At 37.8% G+C, this 20,549-nt stretch overlaps 1 protein-coding gene across 2 annotated transcripts in view; it reads right to left on the bottom strand.

The window, feature by feature from the left end:
* LOC131427486 (facilitated trehalose transporter Tret1-like) overlaps window positions 1–19,378 on the bottom strand; it is a 148,405-nt gene extending 129,027 nt beyond the window's left edge. Inside the window, exon 1 of one of the 2 annotated variants that reach the window (XM_058590718.1) lies at window positions 18,936–19,378. The gene's annotated coding sequence lies outside the window, so the exon portion shown is untranslated. The remainder of the gene's footprint in view (window positions 1–18,935) is intronic. The other variant, XM_058590719.1, reaches the window with a different exon arrangement.
* Between the last annotated feature and the right edge of the window lie 1,171 nt (window positions 19,379–20,549).

Raw genomic sequence — 20,549 nt, 5'->3', positions numbered from 1 at the left:
TACCGGCGCCGGCCAGGCCCGAAAAGTAAATCGTCTAAGGAATGGGAAGGGATGATAGTCCAACACTTGTTGTTACTAGAGGCCGTTTTTTGACAATATTGTTACTAGAGGCCATATATACTACTGCGCACTCCACAAGTGTCACGGGAGAAGGATATTTGTTAGTATAAATTTCAGTATTGGTATTATTCGCGCGCAAATCAGTATGTTTCGGCTTCACGATGCTTGGATGCACCACTAAACTAACTGACTTTCCGAGTGAACGTTTCAACAATATCCTATATTGAAGTCCCGGGAAGTCTTGATTCACAGCTCTTATTCGAGGAAACTGAAAAAAAATTTCTATACACGGAAAGACCGAAATTAGCATTTTGGCGAAAAAATTAGTTGATTTTCTGATTTTAGTTAGTTATTTTTTGAGACAACTAAAAAAATCTTACTTTTGCTAATTTAGATTTTTTAATTCTAATTTTCTTAATAATAATAAAATATTTGTTGAAATGGCTATTTTTTTAGTTGAATTCACCAATTAAACCTGCTGTCATTTCTTAGCTAAGGCACGCTTCATATCAATTCAACTAATTTTTTAGTTGAATTAGAGAAATAAAACGTTGTTTTCAACCAACATAAATGGTTGAATTGGTTTCTGCAATTAGCAGCTAAATGGCGCTCGTTAACACCGTAATGACTACTAGCCACTAGATGGCACACTACTACCGCAAAAAATTTCAGTCGCGGTTATCTTTTCTATATTTACAGGTATAAATACGATATTGTATTGGAGAAAAAGACATAAGCGAAACATAAACTTCTTTTTGAAAATTTTACTTCTAAATCGCTGTTTTCTTCATTCGACTTCGCGAAATAGACTCTCTCACTGAAAACTTTGAGCACTCGGAAAACAAAAACCGAATACAAATAGTACACCGGACGGCGTAGCCCGGAATGAGAAGATACAAAAAAACATCATTTGACGTGTACAATTAGAGTGCAACATTCGAAACTCACTTCACTGTTTCGCGTAAAAACATTATCACGCACAATCGCTTTAAATGCGCACAAATTCTGAATAAATACACTTTCCACTAACAGTTTACGTCATTTTTACATATCGGTTTAGAAAATTATATATGGATATATCGTAACACATGCGAAAAACATCTAAATAATTTGCGAGCAGTTTCAACAAGACTGTCCCTTTTAGCTTTTTAATGGATTGTTTTGCTTTGACACTGCTGTCCTTCAGTAATGACGGTGATAGATAAATAGAATCAAAGTTTCTGATTTTAATAACGAAATTAGTTGTCAATGAGAATTTCGTGTTGGATTGAAATATTGCTGGTTTGTGTCCAGAATATTCGCCAACTAAACACTTTCTCTAAAAATAAGAGTTTTTTTCAGCACAGTAAATTCTAAATTTTAACTAATTTTATAGTTATTTTGGAAATTTTGTTGTTAAAATCAACTAATTCGAAAACAGTAATACGAATTAGGCGCAGAGCTAATTTCGGTCGTTCCGTGTACTATCGCGTAAAAAATAAAAACTTCCCTATTTTTTTTATAAATGAAATTACGTGATACAAAATAAACGAGTGAATAGGATTTTTACAAAATAGTTGATTCATTGCATTGACATATTCTAAACAGTTGTTATAAAATCATTTTAAATCACCAAATAAAGGCTAACAGATTTCACGCGCGAATTGATTGTTTATTATTTGCGCTTCATTATTTTATTTATTTATTAAAATTATAAATTGGTTACATTGGTTGATCTGGGCAGCCGGCTACCGAGAAAAATATTAATTTATTGTTTGAAATATTAATATCAAGTGTTTTAACTTATATATATATATATATATATATATATATATATATATATATATATATATATATATATATATATATATATATATATATATATATATATATATATATATATATATATATATATATATATATATATATATACAAAATAGGTATACTAAAGCTCAACTATGAGGTCGAGATCTCAGAGATGGCTGAACCGATTTTGATCAAACCAGTCGCAAATGAAAGGTCTCCCCGTCACCCTGAACGCTATTGAATGGTTTTGAGATAGGATGTTTACTTTTTGAGTTACACGAAGTTTTATGTCAAAATAGACAATATCTGTCACACTTGACCTTGAAAACAGAATACTTAGATTCCGCACTGTAATAGCTATCCAACAAGCCATAGATTGTTAAAATCCGTCTATTTTCAACGGAGATATCGACATTTTTGTGTAAGCGACTTTTCCCCCTATTCCAGCCGTAGGAGTTTTGAGCGCTGTTTGACAAAGCAATGCTTGGGAGCAACGTGAACCACGATTTTTTTTATACTTTTACATACAATGGTTTCTAAGTACCAAAAAGACTGTATACAGCATCCTTTTTCATGACATTTTGCCTCGGTCCGATTTTAGCACGGTTCGTTTTTGGCAACATAGTCGTTCGAATATGGTATATGTAAACCAGATGATGGCAGCATTTTCGAGTTGAAAGCATAGCATCGAGTTGAACTACTTGTTGGAAGAACATCACACGAATATACCATTCGAATCAGTTCGTCGAGATCAGCAAATGCGTGTGTGACCAATAATTTACTCAATTTTTTTCGGAGATGACTCAACCGTTTTCTACAAACTCAGATTCATATGAAAAGCCGTATGCTCCTAAACAAGGTTCCTGAATTATGTTTGGATCCGACTTCTGGAACTACAGGATAATGTGTAAAACGAAATTAAAATTGTGTAGTTCATTTTTCTCGTGGATGGCTGAACCGATCTATAACTCAATTGAAATCAGAGATTCATCTAAGATTCAAATGAAAAGTTTTAAGATTCTGTAAAACATCTTGCTTCCCAGTCAGGATCCGGTCTCGGGGATACAGGGTGATTGGTATAAAAATGTCTATTTCACATAAATTAATCAGGTTTATCGGGTTTATTCAATAACATATATTAAGGCACACTGCGTTAAGCTATAAGATGCCGAGGGCATTTTTATACTACTTAAAATTAGAGTAAATTAGAATCTTCACTTTCATGACCATATTTTCCAACTAGTCATTGGTGGAGGCTGTTCGGTTGGTGACGTTGGTGCCTGGTGACGATGGTATGCATCGATGGTGGTTTCATTCTTCGTGTGGGTCCGCGGGAAACACCCCCGGGCAACAAGAACCCGGCGGGTGGCCCGCATGTTGATCGTCGACTCGGCCCTCCGGGGTGGTGAATTTTGCGGAAAAGAAGGAGTGAAACAGAGAGAAATAAATGTTGTTGAAAAAGGGGTTAGAAAGCGAAATTATTTAGGTCAGCGAAAAGATCTAATTAGTTCACGTCGAGATAGTGAAGAGACGAGAGAAGGGAGAGCAAAAAAAATTAGTGTCAGCACAAGATCTTGTTAGTTCCGAAGAAGATGGTGAACAGATGTTGGATGAGGAGTTGCGAGCGGATGTTAGAATCGAGCTTGAATTGAAATATCATCGGAGGATAGCAGAACACAGATCAGACTTGTAAGTTGATGTTTTTTATGAATTGGTACAAGAGTGACATATAGGGAAGGTCTCGATGGGCCAAAACGTCTCGTGCTGGAACCCCGGGTGATATACCTCGGGCCCGAAGGGAGTCCATTAGCTGCGATCTGGTGCCACAATACTCGGTACATGCCCAGACAATATGTTCAATGTCGTGATAACCCTTACCGCAAGTGCAGAGACCGCTCTCCACGAGGCCGATACGCCGGAGGTGTGCATTCAAGATGTGGTGATTAGACATGAGCCGGGACATCACACGAATGAAATCACGACCCACATTCATCCCTCTGAACCAAGGTTTCGTCGATACCTTCGGGATAATGGAGTGTAACCATCGTCCCAGCTCCCCATTACTCCATGAAGTTTGCCAACTTTCGAGAGTCCTTCGACGAGATATACTGAAAAATTCGTTGAAGCAAATTGGTCTTTCGTAAATTTCACCATCTAATGCGCCCGCCTTGGCCAATGAGTCTGCCTTTTCGTTGCCCGGAATAGAGCAATGCGAAGGGACCCAGACTAAGGAAATTTGATAAGACCGTCGAGATAAAGCTCTCAAGTGTTCCCGTATTTTCCCCAGGAAATATGGGGGATGCTTTTCTGGCTTCATTGCCCGGAGAGCCTCTATTGAACTTAAACTGTCCGTGACAATAAAGTAATGGTCTTCGGGCGAGGTTTCAATGATCCCAAGGGTATACTGAATAGCAGCTAATTCTGCGACGTAAACTGAAGCAGGATCACTGAGTTTGTATGAAGCGGTGATGTTTTTGTTGAAGATACCGAAGCCCGTGGACCCGTTGAGATTTGATCCGTCAGTGTAGAACATCTTTTCACAGTTGACTGCTCTAAACTTATTGTAAAAATATTAGGGGTCACTTGAGGGCGCATGTGATCCGGAATTCCACGAATCTCTTCTCTCATGGATGTGTCAAAAAACACAGTAGAATCAGAAGTATCCAAGAAATGAGCACGGTTGGAAGCAAGCGAAGAAGGATTAATATTCTGAGCCATGTAATCAAAATACAAGGACATAAAACGGGTTTGAGAATTAAGCTCGACAAGCCTTTCGAAGTTTTCACTCACCATCGGATTCAAGATATCGCATCGGATTAACAATCGATATGAGAGATCCCAGAATCGGTTTTTCAACGGTAAGACGCCCGCCAGAACTTCGAGACTCATCGTATGAGTCGACTGCATGCAACCTAGGGCAATACGCAAACAACGATACTGAATTCTTTCCAGTTTAATGAAATGGGTGTTCGCGGCGGATCGGAAACAGAAGCATCCATATTCCATTACGGACAATATCGTTGTTTGGTATAGCCTGATCAGGTCTCCTGGGTGGGCACCCCACCATGAACCAGTTATTGTACGAAGAAAGTTGATTCTCTGTTGGCATTTTTGTTTCAGATACCTAACATGACATCCCCAGGTGCCTTTGGAATCGAACCAGACCCCGAGATATTTAAATGTGAAGACCTGAGCAATGGTTTCACCCCTTAATTGAAGTTGTAGTTGTTCTGGTTCTCGCTTCCTTGAAAATACAACCAGCTCAGTTTTCTCCGTAGAGAAATCAATACCCATTTGAAGAGCCCATGTTGACAAGTTGTCGAGGGTATGTTGTAATGCTCCTTGGAGATCGGCAGCTTTGGGTCCTATAATAGACACAACGCTGTCGTCGGCAAGTTGCCTTAGCGTGCAAGGTGTGTTGATACATTCATCAATGTTGTTCACGTAAAAATTGTATAAAAGGGGGCTTAAGCATGAGCCCTGAGGAAGACCCATGTAACTGAATCGTATTGTCGACAAATCACCATGCGCGAAATACATGTGTTTCTCGGACAATAGATTAAACAAAAAGTTATTCAAAACTGGCGAAAGACCATGCTGATGCAACTTCTCAGACATGATATTTATAGAAACTGAGTCAAAAGCCCCCTTGATATCTAGGAAAACTGATGCCATTTGTTCTTTACGAGCAAATGCCATTTGAATTTCTGTTGAGAGCAACGCAAGACAATCGTTCGTTCCTTTGCCCTTGCGGAAGCCAAATTGTTTATCTGAAAGCAAGCCATTAGTCTCCACCCAATTGTCAAGACGAAAGAGAATCTTTTTTTCGAACAATTTCCGGATGCAGGAAAGCATAGCAATCGGCCTATACGAATTGTGATCGGAGGCTGGTTTTTGAATGGCGATCACTCTCACTTGTCTCCAGTCGTGTGGGACAATATTACCCTCTAGAAACTCGTTGAATAAATTCAGCAAGCGTCTTTTGGCGGTGTCAGGCAGATTTTTCAACAAGTTGAATTTAATTCTGTCTAGCCCCGGGGTTTTATTGTTACACGACAGGAGCGCAAGTGAGAGCTCTACCATCGAAAACGGTGTTTCGTTTGTATTCGATGTCGCGACGCGGGAGATCTTCTGTTCCGGAACAGAATCGGGGCATACTTTTTTTGCGAAATCGAATATCCAGCTGTTAGAATATTCTTCGCTTTCGTTCGACTTGTTTTGGTTGCGCATTCGTCGAGCAGTGTTCCAAAGAGTGCTCATCGATGTTTCTTTTGTTAATCCGTCAACAAACCGTCGCCAGTAACCTAGTTTTTTTGCTTTAACTAAGTTCTTCATTTGCTTGTCTAGTGCTGCGTAATTCCGATAATTTTCAGATGTTCCATTTTTTCTGAACTTTTTGAATGCTAAAGATTTTTCCGCGTTCAGTGATGAGCACTCTTTGTCCCACTTCGGGTTGGGAGGACGGATGTTAGTTTTCGCGCCGGGTACACGTTTCGTCTGAGCTTGAATCGCAGTATCGAGAATCAAGCCTGCCAAAAACGTGTACTCTTTCTCCGGGGGAAGTTCTTGTGTTGTTCCTAGTTTCTCAGATATCAAGATTGCGTAGCATTTCCAATCAATATTTCGTGTGAGGTCATACGAAACATTGATTGTCTCCAATGGTCTCAATCCTCTGGCGACTGAAATTACGCTGATCGCTACAGTGGGGATCAGGGATTGTCTTCCACTTGCAATCTAGCCGCAACGAGGTCGAGCAAAAGGATAAATCCAGCGCACTTGGTCTTGCTGGTGGTGGAGGAATCCGTGTCATTTCTCCCGTGTTCAGAATAGTCATATTGAAGTTATCGCAAATATCATAGATCGCGGTTGATCTGTTGTCATCGTGAAGAGAACCCCATCCCGTACCGTGAGAGTTAAAGTCTCCTAAAACTAACGTCGGCGCAGGAAGGAGTTGCATGATATCGCTGAGCCATTGGAACCCAACCGAGACTCTTGGGGGAATGTAAATGGAAGCAATGCAAAGGTCCTTGCCTTTGATTGTGATATGACATGCGACCACTTCAATACCTGGTATCGAGGGGAGGTTAATTCGATAGAAAGAATAGCACTTTTTTATCCCTAAAAGTACTCCTCCGTAGGGGTAATCTCGATCCAAGCGAATAATGTTAAAGTCGTGGAAGTTGAGGGAAATATTTGAAGTCAACCAGGTTTCACATAATGCAAACGCGTCACATTTCACACTATTTATTAAAATTTTGAAGGAATCAACTTTCGGGATAATACTTCTGCAATTCCACTGTAAGACAGTGATTGAATCCTCAACCCCGTTCGATGAGTTAGCCATCGAAGGATACAATCACTGAAAGGAGGGGCCATGTAGCAGTCAACTGCTTCAAAAATATTCTAATTGTTGGCATAAATGTCATCATCATACTTTTAAGAGGATCAGTGATATTGAAAGTTCTGAAAATCCAGTCCACAATATCAGAGAATTTCAGTAGTCCAGCACTTGATTGATTCTCTAGTTGAATTTTGGGGGTACTGGGGGTTTTTGTTGTACCAGGAAGTGATGGAAATTCTTGGTCTGATCTTAAGTTTACCAGACCAGGAGCCTTTTGCTTCGGTTTCTGTGAAGCACTTCCCCGTGTTGTAACTTTGTTGATCCCCGCAGAGGACACCCTCTGGCCTTTACAAGGCAGTTTAGGAGGTTTATCGGGTTAGCAGATTTGGAAAGTCAATAACCAAATAAACTTATTTCAGATTTAGTGATATTTGATCCAATTCTGACTTCCCATTCTGGAATTACAGGAAGATGATTTTTTTTAACTTCAAACCGGTATAGAAGATGACAATCCCTAAAAGCATTAAAGTTGGACTAAAAACTATTGCAATTTATTCGGCAAGTCAATTCATGGCTTACGAATCGGTTTGGGCTATGCTGGTTCCTGAATACCGGATCTGGAAGTATCGTAAATAACCGTAAACTCTAAAGTGGAACTTATTTCGACATCTCATGGAATCGATTGTCACACTGTTAGATTCAAATTCGATCCGATTTGCAGTTTCGACGTTACAGAGTAATGAGTGAATAAAATCTCAAATTGCCGCTTAAAACGACGCTCATTAAAATAATGTCATGAAAACTGAAACACCGAAGAATATTAATGCAAAAAACACATGTGAATTGATAAAAAAAAGATATCATATTACTGCTAGGTGGATTAAGCACGTTTTTTTTCTATGTATTCAATATACCGATACATGTTATCTCTGTCATTAGCTTTGTAATATTAAAAGATTTGCGCAACAGTTGATTTTTATGATTCAATTTATAACCCTGAAAGACAATCAATAACATGGAAAAAGAAAACATTCCAAATAAAACTTTTCTCCTCAGTTAGACGAAAATTGATAGGTTGAATGAAGAGATAATTTAGTAAAATAGAGTAATCAGAAGTGAAACATTGAAAATATCTGATAACTGTACGGAAAAAGAAACTCCTGAAATTGTCGTCTTTTACGACATGGAAGCAGGAAACCAGTGGATCTGTTCTATATTTTTTTTCTCCGGATTCCACACGGCATCTAGGCTGGTACTGTCCGGAGAGATGCGTAGACGGAAGAACTAAAAGAGAACAAAAATCTACAACGTTTTCAAAACACAACCGAATTCATCGGTTGTGATAACACATAGTTTTACGAGACCCACTACTTATATTTCGGGAACAGCGAAGAACAAATATTTTAATTGAAAATAGCATCAAAAAGGTGCTGGTTTGAGCTGATGTGTGAGAGCTCACATTGTCATGATGGAGGATGATTCGTCTTCTCTTGTTCGTTTTGCGAATTTCTCCAAAGACTTCGGTTGAACGAATGGTTGTGTACCCTTCAGAACTGACTATCTTACGTTGCTCCAGCGGAACAGTTGCCACTTGACCCGTTCTTTCGAAAAAACATTTGCTTCGAAGTGTTTCGTGCGCGAACAGTTTTTGTTGGAATTGGTTTGTCTTAGAACACCCACACAGTCGATTGCTGTTTTTTCCGGCGCCTGTTTCGATGTTACATACGTCGGGTGATGCACCGCGATCGTATTTTTTATCATTTCCTTGCACCAATCGACATCAGCCTCTTTTTGAACGATTTTCAAACTGTGCGGGATTGAACGAAAACGAACTTTTTTTACGGCCAGGTGTTCATGCAATATGAAGTGCACGCATGTGGAACTAATGTCCAAGGATGCCTCTATCTAACGATATGTGACATGACGATCTTGCATTATCAGTTCAAGCACAGCATCGATGGTTTCTGACAAAACAACTGATTTTGGACGATCTTCACGAAATTCGTCGGTGACCGAACTACGACCACGATTAAATTCACTATACTAGCGATAAACAGTGGTTTTTGATGGGGCCGATTTTGTGCTAGGGCACATAACTAATTTTACGTTTCGTCTTATTTTGTAGTAAGCAGTTCAATTCGAACTACTCTGCACTGACGAGCTTAAGAGGAAACGTAAAGATAGTGAATTGGAAACTAACAAGTTCGATCCTACCAAAGTTACATTTTGCACTGTAATTCCGGAACCGGAAGTCGGATCAGAATTAACTTTTTGGGGACTTTTTAAAGAATTTCAAGATCTCTCATTTGCATCTTAGTTTGTAAAAATTGGTAAAGAAATTTCCGAGAAAATTGAATGCGCATTTTCTCATAGATTATCAAACATTGCCTTGTAATTCAGGAACCGAAAGACGATGTATTAGCCAGTTTATCTGCACGAACTTGTGCAGTTTGACTGTATCATAGTGTAATCGGTTCGCAGTTGTCTGCAAGCAGTCAAAATCGGCTGTATGCAGATTATCTGTGACAATGTAATCACAGTGTGATCATAGTCGACAGACAAACAGTTGATGACTGTACAGACAAATTTGACTGTTTCTGAAACTGTTGTGCAGAAGTTGTCTGCCACAGATTCTATGACAACCAAAAACTTGTTTATTTCATCCAAGTACAAAGCAAAACGTTCCTGTACTATGCTTCTGGAGATCGTGAAGGGAAATTCGGAAAATTCAGTAGTAATTTCTATTTAGAATTCTACGAAATATGCCATAAGCTTCATTATTTCGACCGAAAATGACGACATTGACAACGCGGTTCGGCGAAAAGTTAGTACACGTGGTTGAGAGATAGAAGTGGAGTCTAATACTCGTTAATCGATTTCGATCGATTTTAAGTACTTTTTTTGTAAAATAAACAATATTTGTGTATATAACTAAAGAGCCGCAGCATCATATCCAAAGAGCCTTGGATCGATCGAAATCGATTAACGAGTATTGGACCTCAGTTCTATCTCTCAACCACTGTACTAACTTCTCACCGGACCGCGTTGTCAATGTCATCACTTCCGGTCGAAATAATGCAGCTGATCGCATATTTCGTAGAATTCTTAATAGAAATTACTACTGAATTTTACGAGCTCCTCCTTCACGATAAAGTGCAATGGATCTCCAAAAGCATAGTACTGGAACGTTTTGTTTTGTGCTTGGATGAAATAATTATGAAAAATTAAATAATGAATTAATGAAAAAAGTATTAACTACTCCAAATTAAAAAATGCTGAACAGTAACAGAAAATGCACAGTAACAACAGTAACAGAAATTTTTTTCTAGATTTTGTAATGAAGAGATAATTTAGTAAAATAGAGTAATCAGAAGTGAAACATTGAAAATATCTGATAACTGTACGGAAAAAGAAACTCCTGAAATTGTCGTCTTTTACGACATGGAAGCAGGAAACCAGTGGATCTGTTCTATATTTTTTTTCTCCGGATTCCACACGGCATCTAGGCTGGTACTGTCCGGAGAGATGCGTAGACGGAAGAACTAAAAGAGAACAAAAATCTACAACGTTTTCAAAACACAACCGAATTCATCGGTTGTGATAACACATAGTTTTACGAGACCCACTACTTATATTTCGGGAACAGCGAAGAACAAATATTTTAATTGAAAATAGCATCAAAAAGGTGCTGGTTTGAGCTGATGTGTGAGAGCTCACATTGTCATGATGGAGGATGATTCGTCTTCTCTTGTTCGTTTTGCGAATTTCTCCAAAGACTTCGGTTGAACGAATGGTTGTGTACCCTTCAGAACTGACTATCTTACGTTGCTCCAGCGGAACAGTTGCCACTTGACCCGTTCTTTCGAAAAAACATTTGCTTCGAAGTGTTTCGTGCGCGAACAGTTTTTGTTGGAATTGGTTTGTCTTAGAACACCCACACAGTCGATTGCTGTTTTTTCCGGCGCCTGTTTCGATGTTACATACGTCGGGTGATGCACCGCGATCGTATTTTTTATCATTTCCTTGCACCAATCGACATCAGCCTCTTTTTGAACGATTTTCAAACTGTGCGGGATTGAACGAAAACGAACTTTTTTTACGGCCAGGTGTTCATGCAATATGAAGTGCACGCATGTGGAACTAATGTCCAAGGATGCCTCTATCTAACGATATGTGACATGACGATCTTGCATTATCAGTTCAAGCACAGCATCGATGGTTTCTGACAAAACAACTGATTTTGGACGATCTTCACGAAATTCGTCGGTGACCGAACTACGACCACGATTAAATTCACTATACTAGCGATAAACAGTGGTTTTTGATGGGGCCGATTTTGTGCTAGGGCACATAACTAATTTTACGTTTCGTCTTATTTTGTAGTAAGCAGTTCAATTCGAACTACTCTGCACTGACGAGCTTAAGAGGAAACGTAAAGATAGTGAATTGGAAACTAACAAGTTCGATCCTACCAAAGTTACATTTTGCACTGTAATTCCGGAACCGGAAGTCGGATCAGAATTAACTTTTTGGGGACTTTTTAAAGAATTTCAAGATCTCTCATTTGCATCTTAGTTTGTAAAAATTGGTAAAGAAATTTCCGAGAAAATTGAATGCGCATTTTCTCATAGATTATCAAACATTGCCTTGTAATTCAGGAACCGAAAGACGATGTATTAGCCAGTTTATCTGCACGAACTTGTGCAGTTTGACTGTATCATAGTGTAATCGGTTCGCAGTTGTCTGCAAGCAGTCAAAATCGGCTGTATGCAGATTATCTGTGACAATGTAATCACAGTGTGATCATAGTCGACAGACAAACAGTTGATGACTGTACAGACAAATTTGACTGTTTCTGAAACTGTTGTGCAGAAGTTGTCTGCCACAGATTCTATGACAACCAAAAACTTGTTTATTTCATCCAAGTACAAAGCAAAACGTTCCTGTACTATGCTTCTGGAGATCGTGAAGGGAAATTCGGAAAATTCAGTAGTAATTTCTATTTAGAATTCTACGAAATATGCCATAAGCTTCATTATTTCGACCGAAAATGACGACATTGACAACGCGGTTCGGCGAAAAGTTAGTACACGTGGTTGAGAGATAGAAGTGGAGTCTAATACTCGTTAATCGATTTCGATCGATTTTAAGTACTTTTTTTGTAAAATAAACAATATTTGTGTATATAACTAAAGAGCCGCAGCATCATATCCAAAGAGCCTTGGATCGATCGAAATCGATTAACGAGTATTGGACCTCAGTTCTATCTCTCAACCACTGTACTAACTTCTCACCGGACCGCGTTGTCAATGTCATCACTTCCGGTCGAAATAATGCAGCTGATCGCATATTTCGTAGAATTCTTAATAGAAATTACTACTGAATTTTACGAGCTCCTCCTTCACGATAAAGTGCAATGGATCTCCAAAAGCATAGTACTGGAACGTTTTGTTTTGTGCTTGGATGAAATAATTATGAAAAATTAAATAATGAATTAATGAAAAAAGTATTAACTACTCCAAATTAAAAAATGCTGAACAGTAACAGAAAATGCACAGTAACAACAGTAACAGAAATTTTTTTCTAGATTTTGTAATGAAGAGATAATTTAGTAAAATAGAGTAATCAGAAGTGAAACATTGAAAATATCTGATAACTGTACGGAAAAAGAAACTCCTGAAATTGTCGTCTTTTACGACATGGAAGCAGGAAACCAGTGGATCTGTTCTATATTTTTTTTCTCCGGATTCCACACGGCATCTAGGCTGGTACTGTCCGGAGAGATGCGTAGACGGAAGAACTAAAAGAGAACAAAAATCTACAACGTTTTCAAAACACAACCGAATTCATCGGTTGTGATAACACATAGTTTTACGAGACCCACTACTTATATTTCGGGAACAGCGAAGAACAAATATTTTAATTGAAAATAGCATCAAAAAGGTGCTGGTTTGAGCTGATGTGTGAGAGCTCACATTGTCATGATGGAGGATGATTCGTCTTCTCTTGTTCGTTTTGCGAATTTCTCCAAAGACTTCGGTTGAACGAATGGTTGTGTACCCTTCAGAACTGACTATCTTACGTTGCTCCAGCGGAACAGTTGCCACTTGACCCGTTCTTTCGAAAAAACATTTGCTTCGAAGTGTTTCGTGCGCGAACAGTTTTTGTTGGAATTGGTTTGTCTTAGAACACCCACACAGTCGATTGCTGTTTTTTCCGGCGCCTGTTTCGATGTTACATACGTCGGGTGATGCACCGCGATCGTATTTTTTATCATTTCCTTGCACCAATCGACATCAGCCTCTTTTTGAACGATTTTCAAACTGTGCGGGATTGAACGAAAACGAACTTTTTTTACGGCCAGGTGTTCATGCAATATGAAGTGCACGCATGTGGAACTAATGTCCAAGGATGCCTCTATCTAACGATATGTGACATGACGATCTTGCATTATCAGTTCAAGCACAGCATCGATGGTTTCTGACAAAACAACTGATTTTGGACGATCTTCACGAAATTCGTCGGTGACCGAACTACGACCACGATTAAATTCACTATACTAGCGATAAACAGTGGTTTTTGATGGGGCCGATTTTGTGCTAGGGCACATAACTAATTTTACGTTTCGTCTTATTTTGTAGTAAGCAGTTCAATTCGAACTACTCTGCACTGACGAGCTTAAGAGGAAACGTAAAGATAGTGAATTGGAAACTAACAAGTTCGATCCTACCAAAGTTACATTTTGCACTGTAATTCCGGAACCGGAAGTCGGATCAGAATTAACTTTTTGGGGACTTTTTAAAGAATTTCAAGATCTCTCATTTGCATCTTAGTTTGTAAAAATTGGTAAAGAAATTTCCGAGAAAATTGAATGCGCATTTTCTCATAGATTATCAAACATTGCCTTGTAATTCAGGAACCGAAAGACGATGTATTAGCCAGTTTATCTGCACGAACTTGTGCAGTTTGACTGTATCATAGTGTAATCGGTTCGCAGTTGTCTGCAAGCAGTCAAAATCGGCTGTATGCAGATTATCTGTGACAATGTAATCACAGTGTGATCATAGTCGACAGACAAACAGTTGATGACTGTACAGACAAATTTGACTGTTTCTGAAACTGTTGTGCAGAAGTTGTCTGCCACAGATTCTATGACAACCAAAAACTTGTTTATTTCATCCAAGTACAAAGCAAAACGTTCCTGTACTATGCTTCTGGAGATCGTGAAGGGAAATTCGGAAAATTCAGTAGTAATTTCTATTTAGAATTCTACGAAATATGCCATAAGCTTCATTATTTCGACCGAAAATGACGACATTGACAACGCGGTTCGGCGAAAAGTTAGTACACGTGGTTGAGAGATAGAAGTGGAGTCTAATACTCGTTAATCGATTTCGATCGATTTTAAGTACTTTTTTTGTAAAATAAACAATATTTGTGTATATAACTAAAGAGCCGCAGCATCATATCCAAAGAGCCTTGGATCGATCGAAATCGATTAACGAGTATTGGACCTCAGTTCTATCTCTCAACCACTGTACTAACTTCTCACCGGACCGCGTTGTCAATGTCATCACTTCCGGTCGAAATAATGCAGCTGATCGCATATTTCGTAGAATTCTTAATAGAAATTACTACTGAATTTTACGAGCTCCTCCTTCACGATAAAGTGCAATGGATCTCCAAAAGCATAGTACTGGAACGTTTTGTTTTGTGCTTGGATGAAATAATTATGAAAAATTAAATAATGAATTAATGAAAAAAGTATTAACTACTCCAAATTAAAAAATGCTGAACAGTAACAGAAAATGCACAGTAACAACAGTAACAGAAATTTTTTTCTAGATTTTGTAAATATTTACCGAAATTCCAATAGCTTATCGTTCGTTCATTAGTTCGATTATTGAATTGATTACAAAGCGTTTGGTAATAAAATTGTGGATCTTTCAAAATCTGAACTCTGCCCCAAAGCGAATTCATACCGTTATACCATATTTGAAAAAACTTGGACTGGAGACAGCCTTCCCAAAATTTTAACTCTTTAATTGTCATATTTACGGAGGTAGGATGATTCTATGGATTTTCATTGCGTTTGATTTTTTAATCTACCACTCCATTTACAATTTATTGAAAATGTATTTGTTGCGTAAAAAATACTTAACAATTGCGAAACATATTTTTTCACGTCTTAGAACTCGGTGCCACTCTGGATTTTTTAGTAATAGAAGATATACCCGTATGATGTGAGCGTTAAGACACAAATGTGTAGATAATGAACATATGATGTGAAAGAATCTCAATTTTTTTGTTGTTGTTATGACATCAGCTAAACATATCAAATATACATCATAGTCATAGAACAAACAACATCGTATATTTTAATCATTTAAAAATTGTCGAATTTTGTATTAGAAAGAGATGATTTGGGGAAAGCATTAGAATTATGCTTGCATTTGAAGAAAAATTCTGCAGAGTCAAATCAAAATCAGTTTCAAAGTTCAGGAAGGATACAATCAAAGCACTTGACTGGGAGCTTCTCACTCACCGTCGCATTCATTTATTTCCGAGTACTATTTGTATCAAATGACACTAAATCAGTGAACACCAAGATACAGATAGGAAATAAGAAACAGAACAACCAAAGTACTGTAACAAAGATGAAATATTTTATTATAGAATCACTTAAAATGTAAATCATTCTGAGATAAAAAAAAGTAAGGAAAACAAATATGAATTTAAATGAAATGACTGCCATTTGTTTTTATCGAATAGCCACGCATTGACTTTGCACCTTTTCAATTCCTACGAAGAAGTCGAAAATGGGATGTCTGATTTTCGAGGTATCCACAAATTGCCAGAAAGATGGTCACTATTTCGACTATTTTTTCTCATTCAAAATAAACGTTTCATTTTAACAAAAACACACTCACTTCATATTTGGTTAATGAATGATTTTTAGATACATCGAAGAGCTTCGGTTTCAAATTTTTAATCTGTGGAAAAGTTCACTATTTGAAATTGTCTAAAATAATAACCAATCCACCATGCGTCTCCGTACCTCGTAAAAATTTCTTGAGCGATTTCTATACCTATTTTTGATATTTATAAAAAAGGTTTAAAAAAAACGGAGAACATTTATATTCCTTCTTTAATTGCTTCGAAACACAACACATCAAGTAGCAACGCAACGAACTTCCGTTTGTGAGACCAGATCGATATTTGATCATAATGCAATATTCCGTGAAAAGTTCTCTGCCCCACAAACTTTCTTCCAATGTGATCACTTTGTGCAGAAAAACTGATATAAACATCCCACTCCCTATATTTAGGTCTGTAACCAGTTTTATTTATTTGATCAATTTAATCACAATACAGACATGCTCAAAAAGTCTACCACAGTCAAACATAACAACTGTCAAAGTATTGACTGTCGGCAGTCAAACTTGACTGTTACAGTCATTTAACTGTAAATAGTGTAATCACATTGCCAGACCAAATATAAACTGCCGAAAAATTACTTGTCTGTGGCAGATAAACTGGTTAGTCTGATCGAAACTTAAGTTTGTGAAAATCGGTCACGCCATTTCTGAGAGTGAGTGACAATTTTGTTCATTTTTTGATGCACATCACCCTGTTATTCCGGAACCGGGAGTCGGATCGGGATAAAATTCAATAGCGATCTATGGGACCGTAACACCTTTCATTTGAATCTGAGTTTGTGAAGAATCGGTTCAGTTTTGCTCCGAAGTTAACCTTCATTTTATGTAGTTTTGACATTGTTGCATCTGTTTTATGTCCGTATTTATTTTGTGGCGTTTTATGTCCGTATTTATTTTGTGTGTCAAGAAGGTTGTTTACAAGTGGTAAGTGATATATGCTCACAACCCTTGTTTGGGTTTGGGTTTGGGAAAGTGTCACCTTTTAGGTTGTCTGTTTAATTTCGATGAGCGAGTATAGTTCTGCATGGTTTTTAAAGTGTTCCGAAAAGGGTGGTATTTGATGCGTGGGAACGTTATCTTAGATTGCGCGATGTAGAGTAGTCATTTTACAAGCCAAACAAACCAACTCCGGCTGTTCTGGTTCCCAGTTTCTGATATCGGAAATAGTCGTCATATATTCCAAAATGGTTCTCACTCACTTCTCTCAGCGATAGTTTGACCAATTTTGACAAACAGGTTCAAATGAAAGGTCCTGTGGTATGGAATTCCTGAATTTCATCCGAATCGTACTTCCGGTTCCAGAATTCTCGGGTTCCGGTCCCAGAAGTACCTGCGATAGTGAAACTCTTTTCGTTTTCTCATGGATTGCCTAACCGATCTGAGCACTTTTTCATTCTGTCGGTTATACAAGCTGATGCACAAACAATCTGTATGGTTTTATTCGAGAATCGAAGAAAATTACTTTGAAGAATACCACAGTATTATATATGATAATATGATATGAAAAAAGCTAGGTGGATTAAAAAAGGTTTTTTATGAGTGAGTTTGAAAAATGCATTTTTAATGCTCTCGTACTCGGTCGTGTCTCGCACACAGACATGTAATGTTTTTCGCCAAAAACTTTCAGTAAACATAAGAAATAACCAATGATTCGGTATTCAATTTGTTTTACAAGAGTTATGCTAGCTTTCATCAAACCGTCACCGAGTAACGGTAGAAAATAGAGAATAATTTTTGTTCCTGCATTTTGAATAACAGAATAGGTGACAAATCTCTCTTTATTGAGTATTTAAATGACAATATTTGTATTCCCCAGTACATAGATCACAATACAATTTTAATGTCTCAAGTATATTTGTATTTTTATTTTTTTGCAGGCTCTTATCATGCAGGCTGGGTTGGGTTAGTTTAGGTGACTAGGGAGAGCTGTATTATTCGGTTTTGTAATATGTTGATATTTAAAACAAAACAGTGTCATGCCTACACAATACGGAACCACAAGCAACTTACTATAAGCGGGCTTTTTCCTCAGAATAAAATAAAATTGTCAATGTATTGTAAAACCAATTTGAAGATCATAATATTCATAGAATGCCAAATATTTTAAAGATTCCATCGTTAAGGAACTTTTCACTCTAAAATGCTTTATTCATCGTTATATAAGTTTTAAATACCGCGGATTCAACAATTTCTAATTCATCTGAAATCGAAGATCAATTTTACGAAATAATAGTAATCTAAAAATTTTATTTCATTATTGAGTTATGGTGCCATTAATCAGCTCAGCTCCACCATTGCGTATACAGATATGTGCTATCTCTATTCAATGATTTGTCTCTCAGGGTAACATGGAAATTGAAGCTTCGAATTTTCGCGTTGCACTAACAAACGTATTGTACATTTGTTACACAAATTTTTCTGAGATATTTCTCTATATCTGTGAAAAATTGTGGCTGCTCGACTGATGAGATGATTGGTAGAGTCACCCTAGTCTATCCAGGTGTGACCTAATTGTTACTAATTTTTCACTCGAGCTTCTAAATGTGTTGATAATTTTCTGACAAGTCTCGATTTCAAACACGTTGAAGCTAAAATCGATTTGGCTCGCTCTTGAAGTGACTCTTGAACTGAATTTAGCTTGTTTTTTTTATTTATCTGTTAATAATATCTAATCGATATCAAAATTACTACGAAAACATTTATTTTTCAGGATTTGAAACGTTCCGTGCAGAGTGCGCTATAGCTGACCCAAAAATATCGGTTTCTTATCAGAACAACAGTCGCGAATGATGTAGCATCAAAATACTTACACGTTGTGATAAGCACATACCAGCTTCGATTAAGGAACCGTAGGAACTTTGTTGAGATGTTTACGGCAACATTCAAACCGAACAGAACCGTTCTATTTTTAAATAACAATTCAGTCGAATCCACTCATGCTGTTTCTACGTGCTCTTTTCGGTTGTTTACATGCATCAGCTCTAGTACTCTAGTCCCCATTCAGCACTGTTATTTAAAACATCTTACAAAAACACGTAATCGCCAGATCAGGATTTTTGACGCGAACCCAAAACGAAATTCTAATCAGCCACAGACACTAATTGCAATTGTTTTCTTTGTTGACCGGAATAACTACACTAGAAAATACTGATTACTATTTTGCGCTAGAACAACCAGATTGTCGTTTCTATATTTCAATTACTCTATTTTTTACACCTGCACTACGACCACTGACGTTGACAGATAGCCTTGGGTTGACAGTTGCTGCTGACTGAGTTCCAACAGTTAGTAGCACTCAGAATGATTCCGGTAGTACACCAGTTGCTGTACCGTTTTTTCCAACCAACCAATTCCCATAGTGCTGTCTCGGTCGTGGCAGTGAGAGCGCGAGTGACCCAGCACAACCTCAAGGTAGCTGTGCCCGTTGACAGATATCAATTTGGACGGAGCATGCGCAGAACCGCAAACCATGTGCTTTATTAGATATATGCAGTGTGGGCGAAACGGCGAAATTCTGACACGCATTAATCGTCTTCCAGGGTGTTAGTCTGGTAGGTCGGATCGGGATAAATACGCTGAGAATGAAACGATTTCGGTGGCTCTGATTCTCTAAAATCATAAAACTTTTCACGAGACTTGAGACTCTGCACAAAACGAAATAAAAGTAAAAATTGAAAAAAAATTAGCTTATTTTTGTAATCAGGTGAATTCATACTTGCCTCTTATTTTTAAGATAAAAGAATCTTCAGTTCAAGTCTTGTAGTGCTAGCGCTAAAGAAGCCAAATAGTTTTCAAGATATTATGACAGAAGTTTAAAAAACTCAAATTATGAGGAAAAACTTGCTTTCGGACTTTCTTAAGACGTCTATTTTTCGAGCTTCCGGTGCCATGTATCGAGGATGTTCTGTTTTCAAGCAATCTTTAAAATCTATCTTTCGAAACAAATGTTGAGATAATTAAAGGATAGAATTCGCTAAAACTTCAAAAAAATGATCGAAACCCGGAAAGATTCCGTTCAACAAAAAAAGGAAATGTCTACACGGAAAGACCGGTCTCAGCATTTTGGCGAAAAAAATAGATGATTTTCTGGAACCGTAGGAACTTTGTTAATTAGTCTGGGCGCAGCGTATATATCGTTTACATATACATTAAAAACAGTGATAAATAGGTATATAGTGATAAAAAGAGAAACGTTTCGTAGGACAGTGTAGTAAGAGACTGAAAAAAGTGCTTTTTCCTCAAGAAGGTTTTTTGAACTCTACTGGAAGGAATATTTACCGATTGCTTCGGACCGGGTCTTGGCAGCCGTTCACCGTTTTTGGAGCTTAAGCTAAGTAAAACTTTCTTTTCCCTTGTTGATTGATACTACTTCATTTGCACCCCGATTTTGACCGCACGGACACAAGTCCGTGACATGACAAGCG

Source organism: Malaya genurostris, chromosome 2 (assembly GCF_030247185.1).
Source record: "Malaya genurostris strain Urasoe2022 chromosome 2, Malgen_1.1, whole genome shotgun sequence".
Classification (NCBI taxonomy): Eukaryota; Metazoa; Arthropoda; class Insecta; order Diptera; family Culicidae; genus Malaya; species Malaya genurostris.
This window is presented reverse-complemented; position numbering and strand designations above follow the sequence as displayed.